Here is a 22843-nt window from a genome sequence, read left to right as displayed (position 1 = left end):
ATAAAGTGAGAGTCTGGGCGAATGACGTAACCACATCAAATTTACCTTAAGAGCCATAGCTACAGGCCGCATCGCCCATCAGCAGTACCGTGGTAATCACCTGTACTGTAACAGACCACCCGTTCAATAGCCCAGTACCACACCTGCAGAACTTATCATGTACCAGGGGTGGATAAAACCTAATTTTTTCAGATCCGAATTTGAGGTTTAAGGTTCAAACCTTAATAAACATTAATAAACCTTAATAAACCGAATAAACCTCATGGTTTTATTTGCAATACTCCCAGATCAGGACTAGTCCTCCGACGAGTCCATGTCGTCGCCCTCGAACATATGACTGCATTCGGCAAACACCGCATAGTTGCTCTTGAGGTAGACCAACTTCTCCACCGAACTGAGCACCAAGCTGTTCCTGAGCTCCCTGTGTATGAAGCCCATAGTTGAGAAGTTGCGCTCCGAGGCTGCAGAGGATGTCGCCATCGTGAACAGCTTTACGCCGATCTTCTGAAGTTCGGGCCAGGCCACGCCGTCAGACTGATAATACTGCAAAGATGTCTTACGTCCCCTGAGCAGCATAATGAATCTAAACCCCCTGGAATCCTTCTCCTGCTGCGCCGAAATGACATACTCTGTGAGCTGCATAAAGAGCGCCTCTTGCCTCTCGTTATCAACCGCCCTCTCATCGTCAATCTGTGTCTCCAGTAAGATGTTTTCCAGCTTTTTTCGATTAGCCAGGCTCAAGCCCTCTCCAATGAAGTTATGATCTAACAGATACGCCAGTCCATGGGCCTTTCTGTACATGAACTGAAAGCGTCTTGCTGCCAACTTGATCAGGTAGTTGATCTCTTCAGTGCTCGCATGACCGTCTTCGTGCAGCTTGGCAAACTCAGCAGGGAGGGCATGAAAATCAAGCAAGACTTCAGAGACTGCGTCGATGGGCGTGAGAATGGCAAGGGACTTCTGCAACAGAGAGACAAAGTCATCGCTCATAATGATGGTCTTGATTCGCATGCGCTCGGATTTCTGAGCTGCCGTCCCCTTGATGAAGTCGCGAGCAGTGACAATGGAATGCAGAATCCTCTCCGACGACAACAGCGTCTCCCAACAGCCATTGATCATTCCCCAACGTGTAGGAGCTGGCCGGACCAACACTCCAACGCCAGTTATCTTCTGTTCAGCCTGCAGCTGTGGCTTGAGAACGTGACTGTTGTGAAACAATTTGACCGTATCCATGCACCCCACGTATGTGTGTTCTGATTGGCTGGCTTTCCTCGTCTTCGTGGCAGAGAATATGTCCTTGACAAAGAAATGCAGACCATGTGACGTACAGCCTTGGAAATATGAGGATGGGTGAGCCTTCAAGAGCTGTCCCCACGCATTCAGTTGGTGGATGTGTTGTCGGTGAATGTGTTGTCGGTGACCGCGCCAGCGATGTAGTCTTCGGATGGGACACCACCACATGTTGAAGATCCGAGGCAATCCAGTCAGCGTTGTGGCCCTGCTCTCCAGTGGACACTGACTCGAGAAACAACGTTGTGGACGGCGATGTGACCATGTAGTTCACAATTGGATCATTCTTGATGTTTGACCACGCATCAGATGTCAGGCAAACACTCTTATTGTCCAGGACGGTGTCAACCTTCTTCTTCATGTCGATGTACGCCCTGTCGAGCAATGGTCCGGCCAGCCTCTTCCTGTTTAGCAGCACTGCATCTGGGCGAAGGGCCTTCACAGCGATCACCAGGTTCTCCTCGACCCGCTGGAACGACTTGCCCGAGACAATGGAATGCATTGCAATGGCCTGCTCGAACTTCTACTTCGTTCGCTTATCGTGTTTGGGTATTAGGTGATCTTTGATCGATCCTTGCTTCATCGACGAAGCATTCGATGTAGATGGAGTTGAGCTGCCGCTTGCCATCAATGGCTTTGCCCGCTTCTTATTCGACGCATACCACTCGGGAAAATCATCTATCTCGGTGCCATTCATTGCCCTCCGAAAAGCGCCGCATGCATTCAGGTGCCTCATCGCCTGCTCACTCTTCTTGTGATGGTTGAATCTGGTGCAACAATGTTTGCAGATGGCACTCTTCAACTTGTGCGGTTCCGGATCATCGGTGTAGTGCCAAAACTGGCCCATCGAGCGTCCTCTGGCCATCCCTGCGTTCACTGACGCCCCGTCGGCCACTCCATCCTTCTCCGCGTCGGCCACACCATTCTTCTCCATCACAATTACGACATCACTATCACATTCTTCGGAATCGAGTAAATCCTCATCCAGGTCCTGATCCATGATCCTGCTCACGGTGGAAATTTGGTTATTTTGATGACACTAGTAACTCGGGTAATGCCAAGATTTCTGATTTTCGGGCTCCGGCCTTCCGCTGTCCGTTACTTCAGTCAGACTTCCTGCAAAAACTAAAATGGCGTCTTTTTATAATAAACCTCAAAACCTCACCCTAGTTTTTTTTTTAAACCTTATCAAACCTAATTATTTTAAATAACGCCTTGCCACCCATGTCATGTACATGGGCTGGGGGGCTATGCCGATGGGTGATACTGTACCAGTGATGGTGGAGTGTTGACACAGTGGTCGGTGTGCCGCGATTCGAAACCCAGTGGTGAGTGATATTGGAACCGGTCCATGGGATCTACCCTCCCCCAGCCCCCCCCCCCCCCACCAACATGCACTGACCAACATTGTGAAGTATGGTTAAACTCACCCCTTGTGACTGACACGGCGTAAAGGGGGCCTTCATTCCGTGGTGGATTGACAAAGGGCTGTCAATTTCTATAATGATTACACCAGTGAAGGTGGCACTCCTTGATGAGCATTGATTTTACTCGGTCCTCCTGGCACTGGCCCCGTGCATGCGCAGTGTGCGACCACACGTAGCCCGCCAATTGGCAATTCTGCGATTGTGCCTGGTTGCCAATTCAATAGGCTTTACTCCAGGATGCAGTGTGAAAGTTACATCCTCTAATGCACTGCCAAGAAATCTCTGCTTTTAAATTGGTAGATAAGCGTTATTTTGTGAGCGTAGCAGAAGAGATTTAATGGAAAACACAAATTACGGAAGTGCCGTTTTTTCTTGTGTGTGCATACCTCTTGGTGGCTGGTCTCGTACCATTAGACTTGCTGTCAACTGATTAAGTAGCTTTTGGTATCAGGGAGGCAATGTTCTTACTTCGGTTGTCTGCCTCAGGGTTTGAACCCAGAATATCAGCAGTGCTGGATCAGCATTCTAACAAAGACATTGCCGCCTTTCCCACACATTGGTACACAGCCGCTTCAGCACAAACGATATTTAAGCTCCTTCACTGGTTCATGAACTAAGTCTGAAAGTATACTTATGCACAGTTAGGGTCTTTTGCGGTAATACTGCGAAACTTGCCAACGTATTTTCGGGTCGTACCGCTTGTTGTTTGATAATATGTCTGACGTTTCGCTCCACGTGCTGGGAGCTTCTTAAGAAACAGATTTTTGGCACAACCCTGAAACGCATCGGAGAGGATTACATTCATATTATGGCAGCACTTTGTCTTCTGACCAAAGTAGCAGTCTGGCACCCAAACCATAATGTTGAGTAATTGTCAAACTTAATTAAAACACGGTTGAGTTTGAAGAAGCAATCTCTCTTACTTTTTGGAACATTATAGATCATACTTCCAAAATGTGTCCTGGGTATAACATCAAACTGCATCTGGTGATGAAGTCGTGTGAAAACTCAATTAACGACGGCAAGGAAATCTGAACTGTGTCTCCATATTTACATGGCTCAAGAGCCCGGGTACGGAGTGTATTGCTGTGAAATAACGAGTTGGATTGGATGGGATGGATTGAAGCTTGAACTATGGACCTGCCCTTGGGCACAGAACTTAAGAGGGACAGAAAATTATAAACTGGGGCTGTTTAGTGCTCCCTGGATGAGCAAACACTGCACCATCTGCTCCCCTCCTTCACTCCGGATGATCTGATACCACTCTCCATCCGACAGACAAAACCCCAAATCCTCCCCTTAACAGATTGCACCGGCTTGACCCATACAGAACCTCTCAAATGCTCACTGACATCCGTGGTCAGAGTCTACAGTGATATGCAAGAGTGACGTGCGAAAAGTAAACGCATAATGCATCCACCTAACAAACATCAATCCTGAATGAGCTCGCTGCAGCTTCCCTGAGCGATCCTCTAGGGTACTACGACACAAATGATAACGAAAACTCAAACATGAATATATCTTTTATTATTTTTTGTCATTTTCAAATCCACTACTTGATGAAGACCTTCACTATTCCAGTCAGTCGTTTGCCACTCATGTCAGCCACGCCTGGGAATTGAACCCCTGTCACTCCTGTCACCGGGTTCACAGCGCAGTGTCCTAACTAATGCGTCGCAATTCCACCCCAGATATGTGATATAATAGCGAACTGGCCACATTGCCTAAACATCGCAGGGCTTGCGCAGATGCCCTTGGTGAAGTGTCATGCTCTGAACATACCGGGGCTGCCTGAGCTTCATTCCTGACTTACTCGTGATCTCAGTCTCAAGGGCTGCTGAAGGTACCCTTCGTTCCACAAAACACAACGTTCATCCTCCACGACACCCGCTCACCACTCACACTGCCAGGCTATTTCTGTCTTACACAGATGGTAATGACTGCTTTATGCTGGGTAAACAACAATCGCTTACATATGTCATGATGTCCACAGGTGCGATTTTAGTTAAATCAATTTAACTCTCTGTGAGAGATACGTAAACGATGTATATATGTTTGTTTGACTCATTCAAATTGTGTATTTTTCCTCCAGAGTGCTGGTAAGAAGCTTTATTTAAATAAATGTCAAAACCTTTTCACTGAAAGCCAGTCTCAATTTCTACACGCAAAATGCGCCACAGATGTAGAAATACACTTTGTCTATTTCCCACTGTTGCTGTCACTGTTAGGCGGAGATGCAATCGACCTGTGGGTTGAAATTGAATAAATTCTCGGTGGTGGTGATGGTGACGGTGGACGTAATGCAGTCGGAGTTTATTTTTCTAACCCAAACTAATTTCCCATTTTGGACCTGGCATCCTCAACAATGATGATAACATCCCAGGCCTGGTTTATTATCCACTGTAAGTGCAAGCCTCGTTACAGCGGAAATTACCAATGTGAAATTCCATTTCCCCACACGTAATCATCTGTATTTCAGCTTCTTTTCTATAACGTTGAGATGCCATGAAGCCAAAATTTGGCACAGAGGCTTGGGGACTCATATGCTAATTTAACATTCAAATCTATATAGAATTAACAGCGCATTGGTACTATATGTTCATTTTTCTAGATTTAATTCAAAACAATTGATATAAGGTAACACGACTGCTATTCGTTTCCCTAATGGAACTACTCCAGTGCAGAAAGAGAATGAGAAATCATTACGTATGGAGAATATTAAATATTTAAGGTGAATTTTAAGAATTGAAATGTTGAGATTACAATATCCAAGGTTAAATGTATGCTTTTGCTTTTTACCGACATGTGTTTGCAAACAATTGCATGGATCGCGATGTAATATATTCATGCCCCTTATTAAACATGCTAAGGCTGTTGACATTTTCAGTCCAATATAAATTAATAGCAATATCTGTGCAGCTAAAGGTCACTCGAGTTTCCCTCTGCAATTGGGAAACGATTCAATGAAACCAAGAGGCGGCGCAACCTTCTGCGGGTGCCACGTCTCACATTGCTGACCAATTTGTTCTCTTCTGTAGAGATTCCAGGAGAGTGCTGAACGTTTCTCAAAAATGAAGTATTCACTCATTCAATAATACAACAATGGCGTCCATTAGAAAAGTAGAGCTGCATGTTAGTTATCACTCACCGCAGCCTACACCGGTGAGTCGCTATTATTTTTCCGTCCTGTTTTTGGTATTTGTATTGTTTCTCATTTGTCATCTCTAGTTTCTGCTTAGTTGTGTTCACCCCTGTTAGTCTAATTTCACTGCAAGGATGTACAGTATTCCCTTGTTATTCACGAACTTGCAATCCGCGATTTGGGCTATCCGCGAATCGCATCTGGAACTCTACACGGCTGCATCGAGAGAGAGAGAGGGAGAAAAAAAGTGATAGATAAAATATTGAGAGAGAATGTGATGCAATAAAGTGATGAGATAGAGTGATGAGATAAAGTGATGAGAGAGAAATATTACGTATTTATTCAAGTTAATTCATTATACAGATTATCGTCGGCCAATATAATTATCCACAAAATTTGCTATTCCCGTGCATCTTCGGAACATATCCCTCGCGCATTACGAAATAATAACGTGTATTTTCACACACCTGATCTGATTAATCTATCGTAAGCTTCGAGCACTTATATTAATTAATTGATACCTCGTATGTGGAACACATTGCACTTGTGTATAAGGGTACATTTTTGCGATCATCTGAACTATCCTCTGATCATAATTATGTATTGGTCGTAAAGTCAATTAGTAATTGTCATCATTATTATTATTTTGAGTGAAGCCTGCTCAACCGAGATGAAACAAAACACTGTACAACGAACAAACACGTCCAATGGACATGAAGATTCTATTACATACAGAGCAGTGACATGACCTCAACGGAAATGTGTTTCATATAATTGAACACACAGACAAAATTCTACAATTGGCGCATGGCTAAATTGACAGTTGCATACACTCCAAGGTTGAAAGCCTATGTCAGAGGTCATCGCTAAGCCTGAAAAAAATGCTTTGAGAAAATCTTTAGAGTTCGTATGTTCTGCTAAAATAGCCACTGCAGACAGAATTTGTTCAATGGTGGAAATTTTGAAAATAATTAATATCTTCCTCGTGGCTGTCTGTGGTGAATGTGACAATAGACGGCTCAAGTGAAGGGAAGGGGGAGGCCGTTGTGGTTTTGGGGTCGGTAAAGGATCACTGTGAGCATGCAAAACCACCACAGAGGCCATGGCAGGCATCCACCCCCCAAAAAAATGCTTGGACAGGGTGAAATTAATATGCCACGGCCAATACAAATTTACAAGAGGAAACATCTTGAAATACTGTACAGCAAACCCCTGCTCATCCTGGTTTTAAATAAAGGATATATATTCACTTTCTAAGGGGGGTCTAGTGGATCACACACTATGCTATAAACCCAGTAAATCCCAAGTTCAATACCCAGCTACGGCAAATATCAGTTGCGAGTGATATTTGAACTGGTCCAGTGTCCCCATTTTACACTTGCCAGCGTGGTAAGGTTACGGTCAAATATACTTCACCATTCTGGTCAGTTAGGAGGCCATTATAAAAAAAAGACAAATATCTGTACATTATTTATATTCAATAAGCATTGCTTGAAGGGCCCCTTTAGCTATTTTACAGGGGCTCGTATAGTTACTCGTCAAATTCCGACCACCGCCAAACTTCTAAATCGTTCTAGATTTAAAGCTTTCGTGACTGCAAGGATTCATACTCCTAGTTCTTTCGGTAAAGTCACGTAGGTAAAAAATGAAATTAAAATTAATTTAAAAAAATAAAAAATCACGACGTTTCGGAGGCAACACAAGTCTCCGTCATCAGGTGGGACCGTCACAGCCAGATTTGCTGCATCACTTGATCACTTGTGTTGCCTCCGAAACGTCGTGATTTTTTTAAATTCAAATGTTTACCTACGTGACTTTACCGAAAGAACTAGGAGTATTCTAAATCGTTAACACACACTGAAAAAAATACTGATAACAAACAAGTTACTCCTCGTACGGAGCGGTGATGACACAAACCGTACGAGTCGTGTTTTTAAATCCCACACAATTGGAACTCTCAGTTTTGCGAATGATTCTTCCCGTGCAGACAGGAGTGAGGAGGCAGCAATGTGGCAACAGCCATCTCCTTGACGCCACCAGCCTGCCACATGCGATTATTTCCAGCACTGAATGTTATTCTGAGTGGGGAAGAAGCTATTCAATCGGCACATTGTGCAAGAGCGCAGAAGGGTGGTCAACACATCTACGCTTTTATATAAGGAACGAAATAGTAAGACTTCACAAATCTGGCTGTCGCCTGATTAAGCTAGTTGTAATGACTGGCGAAACGTCGTACTCGGATTGTAAATGTTGTGGCTTGGCTCTCCAACACACCGGTGTGCTGTACTAGTGACTAATTGGCACGTTCTGTTTACGTGACAACCCTTGCTAGTTGGTTGTGTCGAATGGTGGCGGGTTTTAACGACACATTTATATATTTACGCGATCTAACCCAAAAACTTCTATTATGGGTGAAATACTATGATTTCTAAATTGCAATGCATATACTGTATAGAGAATGTCATTATGATGATCGGCAGCAGCCCCTCCCCCCACTCCTCTCCATCTCACATCAATGCCGTTCCCCATGGTACCACTGCCACAAGGTCACGATTGGTCTCGCTCCCGCACACTAGCTAATGTCCTCTCCGTGGTGGTCATCCTCTCGGACGAGTTACCTCCTTGGCCCGTCAGTTCATCATCTGTCATGGTCGTTGGTCACTATCCCTGCTCGTGACATATCCTGCTCAAGCTCACGTGTTCCCAAATCGTCACTACAATGTCTCTGTTTTACATTTGTTATCTGATTCATGTTTCTGCCTTCATGTCTGATTCATGTTTTAGCTTTGCCTTTTTCCCCATTTTCTAGTATAGTATATGACGCAGACAGTAGAACATGTAGCTGTAAAAAAACGTGCTGGCAATAATTCGGTCGATTAATCTAGCAGTTTGACAGAAGCCGTCTCTAAAACGTATATTTAATTGTGGAGTTCTGAAATGATTGTTCATACCACATTGCATTTTTCTTGAAGATTGCTCATTCAGCTCGTGTACCACCTGGCTTTACAGGTGAAAAAACACATCTTTAAATATATTTCTATCACAAAAGAGCACAGGCTAGGCTAGGGTAATGGCTGTTCTATGTAAAAAAAATTACGTGATAAAAGTAGAAGACAGCATGAACTAAACAACAATGGCCCGTGCCTGGCCGACACGATCAGCTGTTTGCGCAAATAGGTGTAAATTGACATATGGGCAGAGTTATTTTTTTACACGCTTTTTATTACTGGTAGGAACCTCCTGGTTACACCAGCCCACAGGGGATTATTGTGTCCGTCCGTCGTGCAGGGAGGGGCTGGGTGGGGAGGGGCTGGGTGGGGAGGGTGGGGAGGAGCTGGGTGGGGATGGTGGGGAGGGGAGGGGCTGGGTGGGGAGGGTGGGGAGGGAGGGGCTGGGTGGGGAGGGTGGGGAGGGTGGGGAGGAGCTGGGTGGGGATGGAGGGGAGGGGCTGGGTGGGTGGGGAGGGGCTGGGTGGGGAGGGTGGGGCTGGGTGGGGGGTGGGAGGGGTGGGGCTGGGTGGGGAGGGGCTGGTCACCCAGTGGTGCCCTTATAAAACTCAACGTTTAACCTACTCACGCCGGCTTGTGCCCGCCCTCACAGTCGGCCATATTTGCGGAATACACCACGCCGCCGTTGACCCTGGCCATTGAACGAGCAACCCAACGTTCCTACCAGCTCCCTCCGCAGGAATGTGTTAACTCACTGTCTGTTGTTGTCGTTGTTGTATCCTCAAATCTTGTAACTAAATGTTAACCCACTTCCCAATGTGGTATCGACTGCAAACTTGGTATGCTTATGTCATACTGATGACAATACTATATTATATCATAAAAATGTAATACATATTTTTAAACATTCTTTTTTATATGTTATGTTTCGGCTTAGGTCTAATTGTCCACGGTCAACTGACGTTGGCTGTAATTGACCACGGTCCCTTACGTTATGGCAAGCTTCGGGGCCACTTCCTGGAGTCGTGTTTTAAAAAAAGTTTTTTTTTACATTACTTATTTTCCAATAGTCTCTGCGAATGTGAACGCTCTGAGACCTGCAAGTGCATTGAGTGTCTTGCAGAGAAGGAGAGTGGATATGTTGCAGCTTTTTCGCTTGTTCCAACTGTGACTGGTTTTATTTTTATCGCGTGATGCTTGCAATGTCAATGTACCTTATGTAACGTTTCTAGCTTGAAAGACAACTTATTTTTTGTAAATGTGTTATCATATGCGGAAACATCTCGCGCCAAATGGAATAATTACAAATAATCCAGATGATTTGACATTTATTGTCCTCTTAATCTTTTGTTTTTATATGCATGTGAATGTTCATTTTGGAAAGCACTATTTGATGCAAGGAGATGATGTATGTTATCCTTACTGAATCAAACAGCACGGATTTGTTTTATTTAGCAGTATCCGTACAACGTTGGGCGTGATGATCCCACAGCCCAATATTCATGCATAATTTGAAATATCAAAGAAAATAGAGCAGCCTGTTTCTAACTCCCACCTGAAGACGATTGCTTGTGTGGCGATCGAAACGTCGTGATCTATTATTTTTTCTACCTACGTGACTTTACCGAAAGAAGCAAAGAGTATGGGATTCCTGCAGTCACGAAAGCTTCAAATCAAGATTAATGGTTTAACTTTTCAAAAGTTCTCCAACATTATTGGCCAGAGCTTCCCGCATCTTCCAAGACTTAAAAGCATCCTCCAATCCCGTAATGTGATTACATCTCCTTTCACAAATATATAACTTGTGATTTTATTATCACAACTAATATAGAGTAGAACTCTTCTTATCTACAGTGATGTGAGAGATGAACATGGTGGAACTCATCAACCGTGATATCTGCAAATTTACGTGAAAATCAGGGATAATAGGATGAATTTGTCAAGGAACTCCACTTATCCACAAAAAATGTATAATAGCCATTGCACAGTGGAGGACGGATAAACCCAAGAATAATGGCTGATGATAGCAAAATAGGGCTGCCGATTATAGGAGTTTCCACGGACCGTATAGCTCCCGTTAATAATTAATAGGAGTCGTTCTCATGTATTTCACGTTTCAATGCATGCCTAGCATGGGTCAGTCATATAAAAGTAATTTAATCCATTTGTTGTCAAGTTTCAAAGAACCAGAGGATATAACTGACCCTATCAAATCACATCTGATCTCTATATCTTATATACAATAGTTTTATATAGCGCCTTATTCCAAGGCGCTCCCTCCGATTCTTGATCAAACGTTACCAATATCCGAGTATGGATTACAGAGTTGCATTGCAGTACTTATTTTTGCATGTGAACCTCACTTTGTGTAAAGCCATATTACCGACTTTGCCACAATAAGGATTGTATGTAGAGAATATCTTACGAATAACCAAGCAATTTTCATTTTCGAATTGTATTTTTTATTACCGAACAACACTGCAGCCAACGTCGTTGGCATTTACATGCTGGCAACTACCGTGTTTTGCTGATCACATAAAATAGATCATGTAAAATTATGTTTGTTGCTCTACATCAACATCAGCCATACAAAAAGAAGATAAATAAAGCAGTCAATTGAGGCATTCATTTAAGCATTCGCGCATAAAACTAAAAAAACTGAAAAAATACAGATGTAATTTCATTCTCCAGCAGCATTATGCATGCAATAAATAATGTATCATGATAACATTCATGGCTCCGGTAACTCTTCAGGCATATGGCTTTCATTTGACTTTGTGTCGTATGGTTTTTTGTAAGATAGAACTTTGCTCGCACGCAATGAAATACATTCGGCTGTGAATTAATATATAGAGCTTTTAAACTTTCATCTTCTTGGTTTTTTCGGTAAAGTCGCGTAGAAGGGAAATAATAAAATAATAATAATAAAACATAATAATAAAATAATTCTCGCGACGTTTCGGCCACAACGCACCTGAGGACGGCTACTTGCGTTTTATTTTTATTATTTTATTATTTCCCTTCTACGTGACTTTACCGAAAGAACCAAGAAGATGAATCCCTGCAGTCACGAAAGCTTTAAATCGAAACTTTTAAACTTTGTCAGTGTTGCACTTTCGGGAACGTCTATCATCGAAACTAAAATATTTGTCGGTACATATTTGAACGATCATGGCTCAGTCATAACGGCTGCGTACATGTCAAGTGTAAGTCACCGGCACAAACAAAGACCAGAGTAAATATGCCACTTATGTATGTCTAAGGTTGCAGTCAGAAACTCATGGGCTTATTGCACCGACAATTATATTTATGTCACAATAATTCAGCCTATTCCTGGCCCAAAATTTTAAGGTGTTAGCACATTATCTTAATTTAGAAAAAGCACAATGCAGTGTGCCTTTATAAATATTAATGATTCATTCACAGAAAAGCAAAAGGTCAGACCGCAGAACTCTTTTTGCAATTTACTCCCACAGGATATACTGTGCTCCCTGTATGCTCACTTAATGACATTTGTACTGTGTGCTCCCTATATGTAGACTTAATGGCATTTGCAGAAGGAAGAAAAATATATAATAACCTGTAAGCCACAGAAATGTCAAGCATTTTGTTTAATATAGTGTCACTGAAACAGCGAGGATAAACCAATATGCGAATTCCATTTCGAAAATGATGTTTCCGATGGTGTATCTGTAATTGAACTTTTGACGTTTTGTGTTTGTGAAATAGTCTTGCCGCCTGGAGCCGTTCAATTGCACCGTCTGCACGGTTTACAGCCACCTTTGCTTACGATCCATTTTAACGTCACTTACCTGGTTCAACACAATCACTCGGTGTACATGCGGGTGCCGCGGTGGCGAGATGTTAACTCCCTCGACTAATATACAGAGGCCGTGGGTTCGATGCCAACCCTGACGCCTGTATATTTGGATTTCGCATGTTCTCCCGGGAATTTTTATCCAGGTCCTCCGGTTCCCCCCCCCCCCCCACATTTAGAAGCAATATGTGTTTAGAGTATGTGGCTGCGTTAAATTTCCACGTGATAAGCCACTTCGTCGAGCCATAATTTGTGGCCATGTTGCTTCTAAAAAAACCGAAATAGCTTAGTGGGCCCTATCTGGTAAAATACAAATAGTTTAGTTTGAGTTATCAATCACTGTTTGACGAGGGCCTTCCCGTGCCATGTGGGTCGTGGGAGTTATTTGGGGGGAGGGGGAGCGTAGAGGTTGGAGGATGGTACAATACAGCAGTGGTTGTTGCTGCACAGGCCTCTGCTGACAAAGTAGCCCCGCCAGAGCCTGCAGCACCTGTGTTGCACATGGTGGTCGCTCATCCAAGCAACTATCCTGGCTCAACCCTGCTTAGTTGCATATTACGCCATCACTACTGATGGCGTAATATGTCACTGCTGCTCATGGCCCATTCTAACTGAACAGTGCAAAGAGCAGAAGTGTTAACACGTGTTGCAGAATATAAATTGTACCCTGATTAAACATCCACAACACCAGTAAGCTGTAATGGTTTTCATGAAGAGTGTGTGAATTTATCCTGTAAAGTAACTTGACTGAAATGCATGCCAGCACTATCTGGCTGGCTGCAATGCACAATCCCACCATTTCACAGCTGACATCTCGAGCAACCTCACAATTGCAGATGATTTTCCTGTTTTTATAACCACATTAATATCACACTGGGGTGGAAGCAAAAAAAACAGCTCTTGGTATGCAGGATTTATGTACTATATTTAGATTCTGCGTGAAGTTGCTGAGATAACAAGCAAATGCATATTGTGGAAAGTGGGAAGAATAGGAAATGAAGTGGCTCTTAGTTAATCCATAAGGTCCTAACACAAATTGGGCCTCATAAGGGATACCTTGTAAAAGTGATTGCATTGTGTTATAAATGGCACTGCAAGTGTAGTGCAACCCCTGGAGGATAATAAACAAACAGCTGACAGATTGGCATGTTGCACGTGTTTTAACGCAGTGAGAAGCGGTGTTGTTTGGGTTCGTGCATGTATGTTGAACTTCTTTCGCACCGTGCTAATCGGAGGTACACTGCATCATGAACACAGAAACCCGAGTTAGATTGCCTATCACGGCCAACATCTGTAACAAAGCAATCCTGGGCCTCCCTTATGTCAACTCAGTCTTAAATGAGTAGTGTAGATATTGGCCACACCACCCGCTCGTGTACCATACCGGCCTTCATAGGTGCTCGAGAATTGCACTTGCCCCAAATATGTGAAGGCTATAACAGCATCTTTGTCATTGTGTGTCATACCACATTTCCTGCAGTGCAATTACGCAATGATTGATGGCTTTACATAGTGTTCACATTAACTCCACGTTAGACGAACGTGCAAAACTAAGACTTATGTCAATGTTCTGCCTGCGGATCGAAAAGTTATCCCTGCTCAATGTTCATGCAAAACCTCAAATCACAGCTTTTATTTATTTAGAACTTTCAGAAACATGTTGAATATATTTGTTCCAGAAAATGTCGTCTGCTTTTAAACACATAAAGTGTTTGCCAGTGAACAAGTCGAGCTGTTAATAAATGATATTGCACACTCAACACGGATACAATACTTTTCAATAACGTGCATGTTAGTGATGTTACCCAGTGCATTACCATCGTTGTGAATTACAGCCCTGCCTGTAATATGAAACCATTGAATTGTTTCCTCTTACATATGAAACAGCTTTGAAATGTGTATCTCCATTTTACAATTACTTGATCGTTCTGACTCAAAAGTAATGGGGAGGTTTTGTCAGAGACATTTTAATGATTTCTTACGTTTAATGGTAGACTGTTTTACATTGAATTACTTGGTAATCTGCACTTCAAAATCGCATATAATTGTGCAATTTGTCCTAAAATTAGTTTTCAGAGTATTGCACGATGCAGCAGTAAAACAGAATGCAGTGTGTGGAAAGCGTTGGGTGCATGGGGCTGATGCATGCTGGGTAGAACAGACAGGGTGGTGTTGTGCCAATTAATTGCATCTCAGTGCCCCATTATGCAGCGTGTCGTGGCTTCCTAACATGTGATTGCCAGATCTGGGGCTGGATATTTCCGATCCTATATCCAATTAAGGCCGATCATGTATCACCATGTCCATCTTAGACTCTGTAATGTGTGAAATCTTCAACTGGCAGTGTCATAGCCGGTCGCAGAAAGGCAAAAAAAAGATTATGCAAAACGCTCGCCGCTGTGCTCTGGGCCACTCTGCTATCTTATCTGTGCGTGTTTCAGCGCAGAATATGGGGGACGTGAGCGGTGTGCTTTGCCGAAACGTGCTCACACGAGAGTGCACCGGTGAGGATCGGCCAAAACAGGACCCAGCAGAGCAGGACCCAATAGCTTGAATTATTCACGGCGCTAGGGCGGTCTTCCATTAGCAGAGAGCGAGTGGAGGCCACGCAGGAATACGGGTAGAATGCCTTGCACAGAAAAGGGCGAACTTCGTGGAACATGAAGAAGGAAATTTGTAATGCAGGGAATAAGGGTTCGTGGTTTATGCTCTTATCAAGGAGCATAAATCATCACGTAAACTCCGGTCATCCTCGCAGCGGATTTTGGCTAACCATCGAATAAAGATGGTTACTGCATCGTCTGGAACGCTCTTTCCTTCCTATATAGGAAGCCACTAGAGCTATGCATTTTGAAATCGAGATTTAAAACTGATATCTTTAGAACTGCTTTTTGTGTTTAGTTTGTTGTCTTCCCCCGTACCTCCGATTAACATGGTTGGTGAGATACGGTGTGAAAGAATTTCAACAAACATCAACAAATACAAAAATCCCCCGTATAGCCTTAACAGACTGTAGGGGCAAGTGCTGTTAGCGAGCACCTATGAAGGTCAGAAGGGTACACAAAGGGGTGAGTGGCCAGCACCACGCCCGACCACCTTTGTCTCCCCAGTGACGATGTTTACACACCACACCAGGTACTCATTTCAGGCTGAATCGACCTATGGGAGGTCCAGAACCGTTTTAGATAATCGTCACTGGTGTTGGCCGTGAGCGGGAATCGAACCCGGGTCGCTGGGTTCATAGCGCACTACCGCTCCCCACTACATTCATCAACATACAACAACAACCGCCATTCGCCACTACGTGGCTGTGACGTCACCACGACGCTTATGCCAGGCCAAGTGCACCTTGAGGCCACGTGAAGTGTCGAACGCCCGCTGGCAGGAGGTCAACATACAGACATCAACACACATACATCAACATACATACGTGCAGAGAGCCAAGACGAGGGGTATAACTAAAGGTAATGCACATGGATGGAAAGTTTACTCTTTGGAGATTGCTTTCAATTTTTCTCAGCCATTAAAATCATCACGTCCATTTAATTCCGCTCCGGTTTGTTGCATTGTAATAATTAATTACATGTAAACATCACTGGGCTAAATGTGACAGCAGGCAGTGGCTCACCCAAATAAAAGAAAATATTAACATTTTTGGGGGAGGGGGAATTGTTTTCCTACCAAGAGTAAGCATTAATTCCGGAAAACCACAATGAGTTTTGTATAATATTATATATGTAAAATCAAACATATGAGAGTTGCCCGGAAAGACGTCGTAAATCTATTGGTTAAATGCGCATACATTTTCTACATAATTCCCTTCCACCTCAATGGCTTTACACCATCGATAATTGAGAACGTGGATTCCTTGCCAGTGGGGCATTACTTCCTGGGCGACCCTCGTACATCAAGAAGTATGATTTATTTACAATTTGATATTACACACAAAAAAATGGGACTGTGACATTTTTGGTCTGTGACATAGAGGTCAGGAATGCCACTCCTCTCCCCCTACTCCCAGATTTGCCTCTGATACCAGGTAACGGGTAGCAGTTGTGTCCAAGTCGTGTGGATATGGGACAGGAGGTCCATGACAGAAATAACCCAGTGGGCTGCGTGTGATCTGTCACGGTTGGTTATACCTTCCTATTATTAGCCGACGTCTCTTTTCTACCAAGTAAATGCTTTATTTGCTGTTTCTCAGACGAGAATTATTGTACAGAAAAATTGAACGCTCTAAATGTCGGCGATATTTGCGGATCAGAAAATAATATCGACTGCAACTACTTGAACGTTATGAATCCAAAAGCAGTCAATGGGAAGCTAAAATCACTTTGTGTGATACGTGGTGAAAATTTAGATTTCTGGTGTGCTTTCAGGAAACAAATTTTTAAAACAGGACACGCGCGCGCACACAAAAGACTAAGATCCCCCAATATAGCCTTAAAGACTGTTGGGGCAAGTGCTGTTAGCGAGCACCTATGAAGGCCGGCACACGAGGGAGTGGGTGGCCAACACCACGCCCGGCCGCCTTTGTCTCCCTCGTGGTGATGTTTAGGCTGAGTCGACCAAGGGGAGGCCCAGGACCGGTTTTGAGCGGGAATCAAACTCGGCTACCGGGTTCGATGTGCAGCACGCTAACCGCTCCACTGCTGCTCCCCACACACCCATGCACCCAAACACAATTATCAAAGAGAGACAAAGACAGACACGCACACGGGGTACATACACACACACACTCCAACGACAACGATCCCCCATATAGCCGTAACAGACTGTTGGGGCAAGTGCTGTTGGCAAGCAGGAGCAGTGACCTGCTCACACACAATCACGTTTATTCGGCGCTAATGCCACATTCATTACATGATGTAAAACAAAATTTAATAACCTCTTAGAAATTCCCATTTGTGTTGATAACGTTCCTTATTCTCTGGCTAATACCATGCCACCAAAGTGTTCCAAGGCCAGACATTGATTTATTGTAGCATATGCACGGATATACTATTTTTTTCCCTTTTAAGGCAGTGTTATTGATAAATGTGTTGAGTTTTTGTGCCAGATTATTTTATGCCATTGCTGGCTGATAATTCTAATAGGAGCTCATCACTTTCATTCCTCACTCCGTTGATACATTTACCAATAAACTTCTCCTCGTCTCTGTACCTTTTACCTACTTTTGCATTACAGTTATCAATTACGATGTTGTAATGCGTTTACCGCTCTAGGTTAAGAGCATTCACTTGTACGTGATTGCGAGGGGTGTAGCAATGAACAAATGGTGAACACACAACGTAACAATGAACACGTGTGCATCAAATGACGTGTAAGAAGCAACGATTTATGCAAACAGTAAGCATACGTTGTGCAATGGGTTTCGCACCACCCACTCCAGCCACTAGAGGTCGCTAAATTGACCCCAGTGTAAAAAACAAATACCCAACCAATTCTTGAAAGTAATTGTGACCCTGAATTACAGCAAATTAATTGAATCGGGGGGTTGGGGGCAGATTGTTGCAGCCCTAATTATGAGGAAGGGCAAGAATATTAATAGTGACATTTAAAAGCTATAAAGTTAAGATCAAAATGAATTTATTCATGGAGGACCCCGTTAATATTGTGCACAAAGATCAAACGGGGGCACGGCGTAGTACACATCAATGCTGATTCCTGTACCCAATTACAAGCAGGGGAAAGCCTCATTGCCCACCTAGCATCTCTCATCTTTATGATCTGCCACAGCCACCAGCCAAGCCGTTACATACACGACGCTACACAGTGTATAGGAGATTACAAATGACAGTAGATCCTCTAAGGCCCATTTTCACCCAGTAACGGTGGTGATGCACAATAGTATGAATGTGTGACGTGTATATAATTGCCACATTTGGCTTGCTTTTCAACGTGCCGGCTTTCTAAAAAAAACAAAAGTCACATGGCACATTTGTCCAGGTGGCAACTTTCATTTGGTTTGGCTGTGTCGGGTGGAGGAGGGTTATAGCTCTGATTGTCATGATACCCACACGATCTAAGCCAATAAATGATATTGTCTGCGTAATACCTTTGTCTGATTTGGTGTCCCCCTTACAGGGCTTTGGAATTAAAAACGATGTTCCTAACTCCTTAGTGAAAGTGATTTAACATATACACAATACTGTATACATTCTGCAAATATATTTTCCTATGTCGTGATAAAATACCAAGAAAGAGCTCATGTTCGTTGGTTCACATAATGCCTATGTCATCAGCAATTAAGGGATGGTTAATATTTTGTCAAATTAAAATCAAATTTTCAGAAGATATTTTCTGTCACTAATTAACTATGATGAGAATATATCACGGGTTTTTTTGCTCTCTTCGTGCAATGTCAGCTTAGATGTACCTCGACATGTGCTTTTAATCATGTCAAGATAATTTTAACGCCTATGGTTTGTGAAAGCGTAAATGACATTAGTTTTCACTGAATTACATGCGTCTTCAAAGCCCACAAAAACCATTCATAATAGTATTTTGGATATTTATTAGCATTTTCTAGAATATCGAAAGTGCACGTGGTCGATGGTAGGAAACACCTTTTCTAAATATACTTTGATCGTGACATTTGTTGGGCTTAACATTGCACGTGATTCATGATCTTCATGAACAACGTCTATACATGTGATAATTACGAGGATAAGATCTCCATAAATGCATTGAATCATTTGTGTAAAAATTGTATGGTTTTCTTTCCAAATGTGTTGCAATGGGTTCATGTAACTAGGGGCACTAACATTAACCACGGTGTAAAAAAAAATATTGTTGAATTTAATCCTGACCCTGAATGATGGTCATTCATCCAATTGCCTTGAACAGAACAGGAAGATGGCAGATAACAGAACTGTAGTGGGTGGATAATTTTAGCTGTGAACCTGTGAAGCTGAAATTCACGAAGCACTTTGGGGCTGCAGTGAGCAGGCTGCAGAACATGAGTCAGTGGCTTAATTATTGAGTGTGCAGGCAGTGCAACTGCACTGGGGCCCACTGACCATAGATGCCGAAGAACCAGGCTACTAAGAGTCAGGGAAATTGGAAGGTGGGGGGTTGTTTGGGATTTTAATTCCTTGCACCAGTGCTCATTGCCACACTACACCACAAAGCTACAAAGGGTTCACACTGCCAGTCCACACACCTTACATGTGTCCTGGCCTCTACCTGCCAGGCACGACCACACGAAGTGCAGCCTATACCGAGCGCTTAACGCCTTCACCAACATTGTTGTGACCACAGCTACTGGCCTAAATATATGGAACATTTTAGGCTCATATCCTAGCATTTCATTTGTCTGCAACCTTGCATTGCAATTTTCAAACAAATGGCTGTGTCCGGTGTAGATTCTGCTAGGTTAGGTGCCATTGTAGAATTTCGCAGATGTGATTAGTGTGGGCACTAAATAAAGAAAACACTGAAATCTGGAGGCTGAATGGTTAACAGTGGTACTGGGATGTTCGCTCCTAGCAATAAGGGGGGTCCCCAGTGCATTTTGAAGCCAGTTGCATTTATTGATTTGTGTCCCAATTTAGAAAAAGTGTTACACTTCTGCCCAACTTGAATCGAGATGAATTAATGAGCAACTCTGCATATACTCGTGACATGCTGGGGGGTGTAGCCTTGTCCTGCCCCCATGAATACATCATCTGAACTAAATGTGCTCACATAATGTACTCTGTAACTCTCATAGGAACACACGGACAAATGTTAGAATTGCTACCTCCAAGGTACAAGAAAACTGGGCGATTCATGGGAGAAAATCTCACAATACTAAAAAAGGGGAGAACTAAATGTAGTGTAAAAGCATTGCCTTAGGTAGTTTATTACTTGCCAACTGACATTAACCAAGACTTTTAATGTCCTGGGAAGACTTATAGATTTTCCAGAACAGCCACCTGAAAAATATTATGTCCTGGGGAAACCAGATAAAGGAAAACCTAACAAAAAGCCATAATACGTGTATTCATTTATAGCTTATTCAGAATGTACTGAATGGTCTTGTAATTTTCCAAATAATAACACAATATCAAGAAACTAATGTTATGTGATTGTGTGGGAGATGTATTACATGTGGAAATTAAATTCTGAGTGGACTGCTAATCATACTAAGTTGGATATTCCCAGCAACAAGTCGCATAAATTGATTTGTAGATTATGCACCTATTGTTCAACTACAGTCATCGACTTACGCACACAGACTTACAAATACCTGCACTTGCAAACCAGCTTCCATGAAATATTTTTTTACATTGACTTCAAACTCTGACTTGCAAACTGAACCGCAGAACTATGTTGTTCTGCAAAGCGATCCTCTGCGAGATGTAACTAGTCAGCCTCGCACTGGGGGTGTTTGTGCGTGTTAAAGTGTGGGGAGCGGTAGTGTATAGCTGTTAGAGGGCTGCGCTACGAACCTGGCGACCCGGGTTCGATTCCAACTCACGGCCAACACCAGTGACGATTATCTGAACCGGTCCTGGGCCTCCTCGAGGTTGACTAAGCCTCAAATGAGTACCTGGTGCAGTGTATAAATGTCGGCACTGGGGAGGCGTGGTGTTGGCCACCCACCCCCTCCTGTGCCGTGTTGGCCTTCATAGGTGCTCGCTAACAGCACTTGCCCCCTACAGTTTGTTCAGGCTACACGGGGTCTGTGTTTGTCTTTTGTGTGCAATTGTGGTGACTCATTGCGCCCCTTCCGACAAGCACGCCATCATCAGGACTAATTTACGTAAAATTTCGATTTAAAGCTTTCGTGACTGCAGGGATTCATCTTCTTGGTTCTTTCGGTAACGTCACGTAGAAGGGAAATAATAAAATAATAACTATAAAACATCATAAAATACAATTCTCACGATGTTTCGGCCACAAGCGAGGACGGCTGCTTGCATTGTGGCCGAAACGTCGTGAGAATTGTATTTTATTGTTAGATTTTTATTATTTTATTATTTCCCTTCTACGTGACTACCGAAAGAACCAAGAAGGTAATTTACGTTCCTTTTAGTTTTATTTACTATGCAGTAATTTTATAGTGTTACTTGCAAATGTACAATATTTATTCTTATTAATGAGTTTAACAATGCTTCCCTTTTTTGTTGAACCGTAACTCATTTCATAACACTGTCCGACTTAACATTTAGAAACATGCGTTTAGAGAATATGGCTATACATTTCCACATAAGCCACTTTCGTTGAGCTATCATTTGTGACCAGGTCGCTTCTGAAAATAGATAAAGCTCAGTGGGCTTTACCTGGCAAAATAACGGGGTTTTTGTGTTCGTAAGTCGATGACTGTCTAAATATTTGAGTCTCGTCTTTTAATTCGCGCAATGTCGCCACCTGCTGTTCACGGAGCGCTGAACACGATTCTAGATTTAAAGTTTTCGTGACTGCAAGGATTCATACTCTTTGGTTATTTTCGGTAAAGTCACGTAGGTAAAACATTTTAAATAAATTAAATCACGACGTTTCGGGCGAAACACAAGCGTCCTTCTTCAGGTAGAGACAACCACCTGAAGAAGGACGCTTGTGTTGCGCCCGAAACGCTGAACACGAGCCGTGGAAACCGAAGCTCCTCTTGACACGAAAGCATTTGGGTCATGATTCAGCCATGGGTGGAAAAACCCCGATTTTTCCAGCGGCAGGCATCGGGTTTTTTCTTTAATACAATTAAACCCGATTTCTGGGAATTAAAACCTGGTTTAGTGAATACGAAACTCTGATCCAAGGCTTAGGCTGCTTCCTCGTCGGTGCTGCTATCGAACTCGGGGCCGTCGGGCACGGGGTGGTCGTAGAATGCGGCGGGCAGGTTGGTCTTGATGAACACGAGCTTCTCCTCCACAATCGTGGGCGCCAGTGAGTTCCTTAGCTTGGAATGGATGAAGCCCATCGTTGAGAAGTGCGGTTCTGCATTTAGAACCAATTAAACCGGATTTCTCCCAATCTCAGATGATCGGGTTTAATATAAAAAGACAATTAAACCCGATTGTAAAAAACCCGACTGTGCCACCCTTGGATTCAGGGTCGTGGATTGATTTATGAATGGATCATAGATACCATTGTGACCTCTAGGGTATTGCATAGGTTACATTAACCCATGACATACCCTGTACTCGTTCTCTGCGATATTGATGTTGTCTTTGTTGTTGTGTGCCCAGACTTCCCTTGTAAAATTAGCGGGGCAACTGACTGAAAAGGATGA

The sequence above is a fragment of the Lampetra planeri genome, chromosome 7 (assembly GCF_965212315.1).
Source record: "Lampetra planeri chromosome 7, kcLamPlan1.2.h2, whole genome shotgun sequence".
Taxonomy (NCBI): domain Eukaryota; kingdom Metazoa; phylum Chordata; class Hyperoartia; order Petromyzontiformes; family Petromyzontidae; genus Lampetra; species Lampetra planeri.
The sequence above is the reverse complement of the archived record's forward strand: the minus strand, read 5'-3'. Positions refer to the sequence as shown.